Source organism: Marmota monax, unplaced genomic scaffold (genome assembly GCF_021218885.2).
Source record: "Marmota monax isolate L192 unplaced genomic scaffold, Marmota_monax_Labrador192_F-V1.1 WCK01_AAM20220418_F8-fsc00284, whole genome shotgun sequence".
Taxonomy (NCBI): Eukaryota; Metazoa; Chordata; class Mammalia; order Rodentia; family Sciuridae; genus Marmota; species Marmota monax.
Window position 1 is genome coordinate 1394760 of NW_026694275.1, and position 7604 is coordinate 1402363.

Below are 7604 nucleotides of genomic sequence, written 5' to 3' on the forward strand. Positions count from 1 at the left end.
GTGAGTCTGGCAAGTTAGAGACTGTCTCCTGAAGGATTGAAATGTTAATTCCTTCAGAGCCCTTCCTCCACCCTTAGAACCTGCCCCTGCTCCAACCTGTCACCAGGGAAACGGTCCCAGGAATTGCCCCTCCCTACAGGGAGCTATAAGATTGTTAATGTGTCCTGGGCTACTCTATCCTGCACTTTCCCCTTCAGCTCACCATTTTCCCACCTTTCTGGCCCTCCCACGAGCATTCCAGGGCCTAGTACCTACACAGGAGGGATAAAGATAAGGGGAAGAGGACAGGTGAACAAAGGAAGCCTAAGATATATAAAAAGGCAGAACATCTCGTTTCTTGGGATACCATGATACCAGCTATGGCCCCCTTCTCCCTCCCGGGAGAAGTCTGTGTTACCCCTTTTTAAATAAACCCTGCTTTATATCTTGTTTGGTGTGCTTCTCTAATATTATACTTCAACATGTGAGGACACAGAACTCACAGGCAGTATCAGTAAGACTGAATCATCAGGCTAGCCCATATTATGAAGGTTGGACAGGAGAGTGCAGACTTGATATGCTATAAGAAATAGGGAGCATTTAGTTCAATTAAACATTTATTTGAAAACCTTTTATGTGCTAGGCACTGTGCTGGGATAGAAATATGCCTAGTCTTTCTCCTGAGGCTCTGTCAGCTAGAAGAGGAATAGAGACAAACAAGTGATTTCAATATCATGTAGCAAATGCTGATATAGTGATACCTAGAGGGTATCATGGAGGAGAGTACCCAGGAGGGGAGCAGAGCCAGGGGGTTCATGGAAGGCCTGACACAGGAGACTATACCTAAAGTGAGTCTTGGATGGTGACAGCATAGGCAGGGAATATGGGATATTTTAATTTTTAAAACATATTTTTAAATTGTAGATGGACATAATACCTTTATTTGTTTATTTTTATGTGGGCTGGGGATCAAACCCAGTGTCTCACACATGCTAGGCAAGAGCTCTACCACTGAGCCACAACCCAGCCCATGCATTTTAATATTATTGGAACTTATAATTGAAGGCAGCAAGAAGTGGGTGATTAATTCATTCAACATATTTATTGAATGCTGTCTAGAAACAAGACACTGTTCTAGGCCTGCAGTGAATGGGGCAGACAAAATTCTTGCCTTTATGGATCATGAAAGGCAAGCTTGGGCTACAGTATGCCTCCTATTTGTAGAACAGTTGTTTTCAAAGAGCTTAGATAAACAATGGCTCAACTGCTCCTCACAACAGTTTTAAATATCTATAGCAGATACACTGGTTCAGTTTATCTCCAAGTGTGGGGGCACACTGGTGACATGAAAGATGAATTTATGCAGTAAATGGAGGAGCATTTAAAAAATTTAAATAGGTCTAAGAGAACCCCTAGCAGCCCTGTAGCATCAGAGATATAAAGCTTCACTGCCAGCTGCTCCCTGGGTGACTCCAGCCCTTCCCCATCTGTTGCCATGGAGATAAGTGGCTTCATTTCACCAATTTTCCTACCCCCGCCCTCACGTGAGCCTCAGAAAGCCCCCTCCTCATCTATGTGGAAATAACTCCATGCTCCCCAACCTTCCTTCCAAGTCACATCTCTGTTCTTCAGACTGTCACCATAGAAACTGAATGCCCCTCTCCTCTAGTCATCTGCATGGTGACCCTCTCGGCCTTACCCCAAGGATATCACCAGGTTCAATTCTACCAAAGGTCCAGAACACAGGGAGGGTCTGAAGGTGAGGGTGGCTCCCTGCAGTGGTAGCTTTTGTCTTCTCTGTCACTCCCAGCTGTGAAGGCTTAGCAGTCCCTCTCTTAATACAGGAGATAAGTATGACTTACAAAATATTGATTAAGTACCAGGCACTGGGCTAGGTACCTTTCAACATCAAACTCAGAATTGGCTATTTTACAGAGTTGAAGGAAAAGCGGCCCACAGAGGTGAAGGCACTTGGTCTTGTTCCCCGTCCCCCAGCCCCTTATCACCCTCATGGAAACTGGGAACCAAGTGTATTTTATTTCTACCATCCTCATTTGCTATGTGACCTTGGACAAGCAGCCTCATCTCATTTCTCTCAGCCTCATAAAATAGATTGTTGAACTAAGGGTCATCCTGCATATCCCCTTATTAAAGTCAGATCAGATTGAGGAACTGATTTTTTATGTATGAATGCCAGCGGATCTGTTAAGTTTTGTTTTGTTTTGTATTGTCCTCCCCAGCCCCCCATTTTTTATTTTAGTGTTGGGATGCAACCCGGGGCTTCATTTAAGATATGCAAGTGCTCTACCACTGAGCTACATCCCCAGCCCTATTTTTTTTTTCTTGTTGTTGTTGTTTGTTTGTTTTTGATACCAGGGATTGAACTCAGGGGCTCTCAGCCACTAAGCCACATCCCCAACCCTACTTTTTATTTTATTTAGAGACAGGGTCTCACTGAGTTGCTTAGCACCTCACTTTTTCTGAGGCTGGCCTTGAATTTGTAATCCTCTGAGCTTCTGGGATTACAGGTGTGCACCACTGTACCCCACCTAATTTGTTTTTTTAACTGACATGGTAGAGTTCTCCAAACCTTTTTGATTGATACCCTATTTATTGTTTGAATCTCTCATGATTTCTTCCTGGATTTTTTGCTTTGAAGTTCTATTTTGAAATATTTCACAAGGGCCAGGGCTGGGGCTGGGGCTCAGTGGTTGAGTGCTTGCCTAGCGTGTATGAGGCACTGGCTTGGATCTGCAGCACAACATAAAAATAAATAAATAAAATAAAGGCATTATGTCCATCTACAATTAACTTTTTTTTTTTAAAAAAAAGAACTTCCAAAATATTTCACAGAAAGTTGATGAGAGTTCCTGTGTACTTTTCACCCTCCTGCCAATGCAGCCATCTGATATAACTATAATACAATATCAAAACCAGTCAACTGACATTGACAAAATCCACAGAGCTTATGCAGATTTCACCAGTTTTATATGTGTGTGTGTGTGTGTGTGTGTGTGTGTAGTTCTAAGCAGTTTTATCACATAGGGAGAGTTATGTATCTACAACTTCAGTCAAGATATGGAACTGTTCAATTATCACAAATATTCCTCATGTTGCTCTTTTATGACTACACTTGCCAAACTCCTTCCCCTCATTCCTAATCCCCAGAAACCAAAAACTGTTCTCCATCTCTATACTTGCTATATCCAGGTGTGGTGATTCACACCTATAATCCCAGTGACTTGAGAGGTTGAGGCAGGAGGATCACAAGTTCAATGCTGGCTTCAGCAACTTAGTGAGATACTGTTTTAAAATAAATAAATAAATAAATAAAAATGCTGGGGATGTAGTTCAGGGGAAGAATGTCCCTGGGTTCAATCCCCAGTACCAAAAAAAAAACATGTTACAAAAGGAATCATATAGTGTGTAACATTTGGGGAGTGACTTTTTCACTTAGCATACATAATTCCCTGAAGATTCACTTAAGTTATTGCATGTGCCAATATCTCCTTCTTTTCCCATGATATGGATGAAGGACATCTGGGTCATTTCAAGCTGCTATAAACATTCATGGTTTCATGTGAATAAAGCATGTCTTTCACAGACAAAATATTTTAATTTCTTTTAAATACAATTTATAAATTTTTCTTCTTATGAATTTTGCCTAATCCTAGGTCTCAAAGATTTTCTCCTGTTTTTTCTGCTAGTTTTATTTTTATTTTGAAGTCTGTGATCCATGCTGAGTTCATCTTTGTACAAGGCATGAGGTTTAGGTGAAGGTTTATTATTATTATATATATTTTTTGTCTATGGTTGTCCAATTGCTCTAGTACCATTTGTTGGAGAGACTGTCCTTCCTCCATTGAATTGCTTTGGTATTTTTGTCAAAAATCAGTTGGGAAGATCTGTGTAGTTCTATTTCTGTGTTCCCTTTTCTGTTCTATTGGTCTATGTGTCTATTCCCATCAGTACCACAGAGCACAGCCTTTGAGACAGAATGCCTAGCACCACTTGCTACATTTGATGATGCTAGGCAAATTACCCACCACGACTTCCCATTTTCTCACTCAGTATATAAAACAGGCCTCCAGAGCCAGCTCCCTCCCTGCCCCATGATCTAACCCCTTCTTCCTTCTCTGTTGATCCTTTCCTATTGCTCTTTCCCTTCTTTACTCTTCTCCAGCCACAATGGCTTCATGCCTGCTTCTTGGTCACATTGCACATGCTTCCACCTTCAGGTCTGTTTCCTTATTGTGGACCCCACTACCCACAGAAGTCTTCATGATTACCTCCCTTACCTCCTTCAAGTTTTTCTCAAATTCAATCTTCTTAGTAAGGCTTATTTAAAATGGAAAGCTTCTGTCTCTCCCCTTTCCTTGCTTTTTTTTTCCATAGCACTCATCACCATCGAACACATAATGTGATCTACTTATTTGGAGCTAAGTGGCCTTGTGCTGAGTGCACACTCTATCACTACTGAACTATGCCCCCAGCCATATATACATATATATATATATATATATATATATGATAAAAGAAAATAGAGTAAGAAAGAGAGAAAGAGATGGATGAATAGATGGATGAATGAGTGAAGGAATGCAGTGATTTTATATATATATATATATATATATATATATATATATATATATATATATATATCCCCATTTTGCAGGTGAGAAAAACAAGACTTACATATTTCTGTTTCCCATCAGTACAGTGTGAATTTAATGAGAACAGGATTTTTATTTTGTTCACTGCAGTATTTCTGGTACCTAGAGTACGGTACAATGTACCTTTATTGAATGAATGAAGAAATGAATGAGCTGGGCATGGTGATGCACGCCTGTAATCTCAGTGATTCAGGAATCTGAGTCAGGAGGATTGCAGGTTTGAGGCCATTCTCCACAACTCAGTGAAGCCCTAAACAACTTAACAAGACCTTGTCTCAAAATAAAAAAATAAAAGGACCAGGGATGTAGCTCAGTGGTAAAGTACCCCTGAATTAAATTCTCTGTACGAAAGAAGGAAAGAGAGAGGAAAGGGAAAGAAAATAGAGGAATAAAGAGAGAAAGAGATGGATGGATAGATGGATGAATGAGTGAAGGATGCAGTGATCCAGGGTTCAGTTCACTTGGTTTGTGCCCTAAACTTACAACCCTAAACTTGCCTCTCTAAGGCTGACCACCAGGTGGCAGTTGGAGTCTGAACTTCTGCCTCATTTGCTCCCCCTTGCCTTCTCCCAGCCGCCTGTCAGTCTTGCCCAAGTCTTTTTAAACCTTCCCTGCCTAAACATAGCCAGGGAATTTTGTGTGAGCTCTTGAAATAGGCAGCATGAGCATGAGCACCTGAAGCTTTTCATCTTTTTCTCCTTTCTAGGAGAAAAACAGTATCTTCTTTACTGCCCCATCCTGCTCTCTGTCTCAAACTAAAGATGCCACAGATACTGCCCACTGGGCAGCCCCAAGGTAACTGCCAGCAGTTCCTAAGACATTAGGACACATAGCCCTAAGGAGAAAACATTTCCCAGTGTTACTGTGCCTCTCAATGGGGTAAAGAGTAAGTAATTTAGTACCATGGTTAAGCCTTTTGAGTCAGCCTGGGTTTGGACCTTCACTGTGCCATAAATTAACCTTGGATTCTAGGTGATGTGGAGCAATGTGATGTGGGGTGATGTGACCTAGATATTTATTTATTCTATTATTTTTTATAATTTTATTTTTATTTTTAGGTGGATACAATGTATTTATTTTTTTTTAAATTTTTATGTGGTGCAGAGGATCGAACCCAGGGCCTCACATGTGCAAGGCAAGTGCTCTACTGCTGAGCCACAACCCCAGCCCCCCTAGATATTTAAGTCTCAGTTTTCTCAGCTGCAAAATGGGGATACTTATGATACCAAAATCCCAGAGTGGGTGTAAAGAGTCAATGGGATAATATGTACAATATAGTCAGAGTGCTTGGTACAGAACAAGGTTCAATAAAAGAAAACTCAGAGGAAAGGATGGGGATCAACAAGACCAGACCTGGCAAGAACAGGCCATGGAGTATAAGGATGGTGTCAAATAAGTGACTAGAAGGCTGAAGCCAAGAAAAGATGGGAGGTTAAGGAAACAAAAGAGATCACCTTTTAATTGTAGCTTATAGGACAGGTTGAACTACGCTAGACCATTAAGCTAGAAAGAGCAATCCAGGAAGAAAGACTGTAATAATAAAGAGAGGTATAGCCAGGTGGCGCACACCTGTAATCCCAGAAGCTCGCAAGGCTGAGGCAGGAGGATCGTGAGTTCAAAGCCAGCCTCAGCAAAAACAAGGAATAAGCAACTCAGTGAGACCCTGTCTCTAAATAAAATACAAAATAAGGCTGGGGATGTGGCTCAGTCATTGAGTGCCCCTGAGTTCAATCCCCAGTAACCCCTCTCCCCAAAAAGAGAGGTGTAAAACAGTAAATACTTATAGTTATTCTAATAACTTTAAGTAGTTGAGTATGACTGAAATGCAAGTTTCTTGTGTGTCGAGTGACAAGACATTAAGATGACAGATCAGCAGGGGCCAGATCACAAAGGGCTTCATGTGCCAGGTAAAGGAGCCTGGGATTGACCTGGTGGGTCGTGGAGAGTCATCAGAGATTTTTAGGTAGAGAAGTAGATGGTTAAAATTGATATCTTGGAGGCTGGTAGTAGATGAGCTGAGCATAGATTAGAGATGTTACAATGGGGATGGAGATGAAAGGATGAAGTCCAGGGATATTTTTACAGAGAATGAAATCTACAATATAATTTTCCAAGAGCTCTCCTGAAAAAGGAAGAGCCAGAGCCAGAGAAAGAAGTATGGTTGGACTGGGGATGTAGGTCAGTGTCAGAGCAGCTGCCTAGCATGCGTGAGGCACTGGGTTTGACCCTCAGCGCCACTAAAAAACAAACAAACAAAAAAAAAAAACCAAAAAACAAATAAAATAGAGGCATTCTGCCCATCTACAACTACAATTTATTTTTAATGGATAAGACTTGAGGTTCTCCTATTCCCCATAGGACCTGGCACTAATTAATTGAGTGGAGGGAGGGCTGCCTAGCACAATACTTGCCAAGCCTGTCCCAGTTTCGGCCTGGCTCTTGACCCTATGTATGACTCCCCTGTCCTTTCTAAGCCAGAGCCCAAGATACAGGGGCTGAGAAAGCTGGACATTTTACTCAGAGCTTAGATTTCCTTTCCAATGGAGGGGTTTCCCTACAATAGCCCCAAGTACTGAGAGAAATTTACAGGCTAGCCAGGGAAGGCATCCAAGTCTGTTAATTTCCTGATACCCCAAGATACAACTTCTGTTAGAAGAATCTAGGAACGTTCTGTTTATTTCCTTCTCACTTTCAAAGGCCTTTACTCCCTCCCTGTCTTTTCTTTCTTATCTTTCCCTGGGGAAAACATTGGTCCTAGCTTTTATTCATCCTTAGGGACACTTCCTGCCTTGGCATGGGCCTATTTAAAAGTACCCAAAGCATAGTACCAAGGCATAGTTCACGGTTAGGGAGAAAATGAAGGCCCAACAGCATGACCCAACCAGAACGTTGACCAGCTGTTGGCCTTGCTGTCTCTGCAGCAGGAGAAATTTGTCCCTTGGTCCCAAGGTTGCC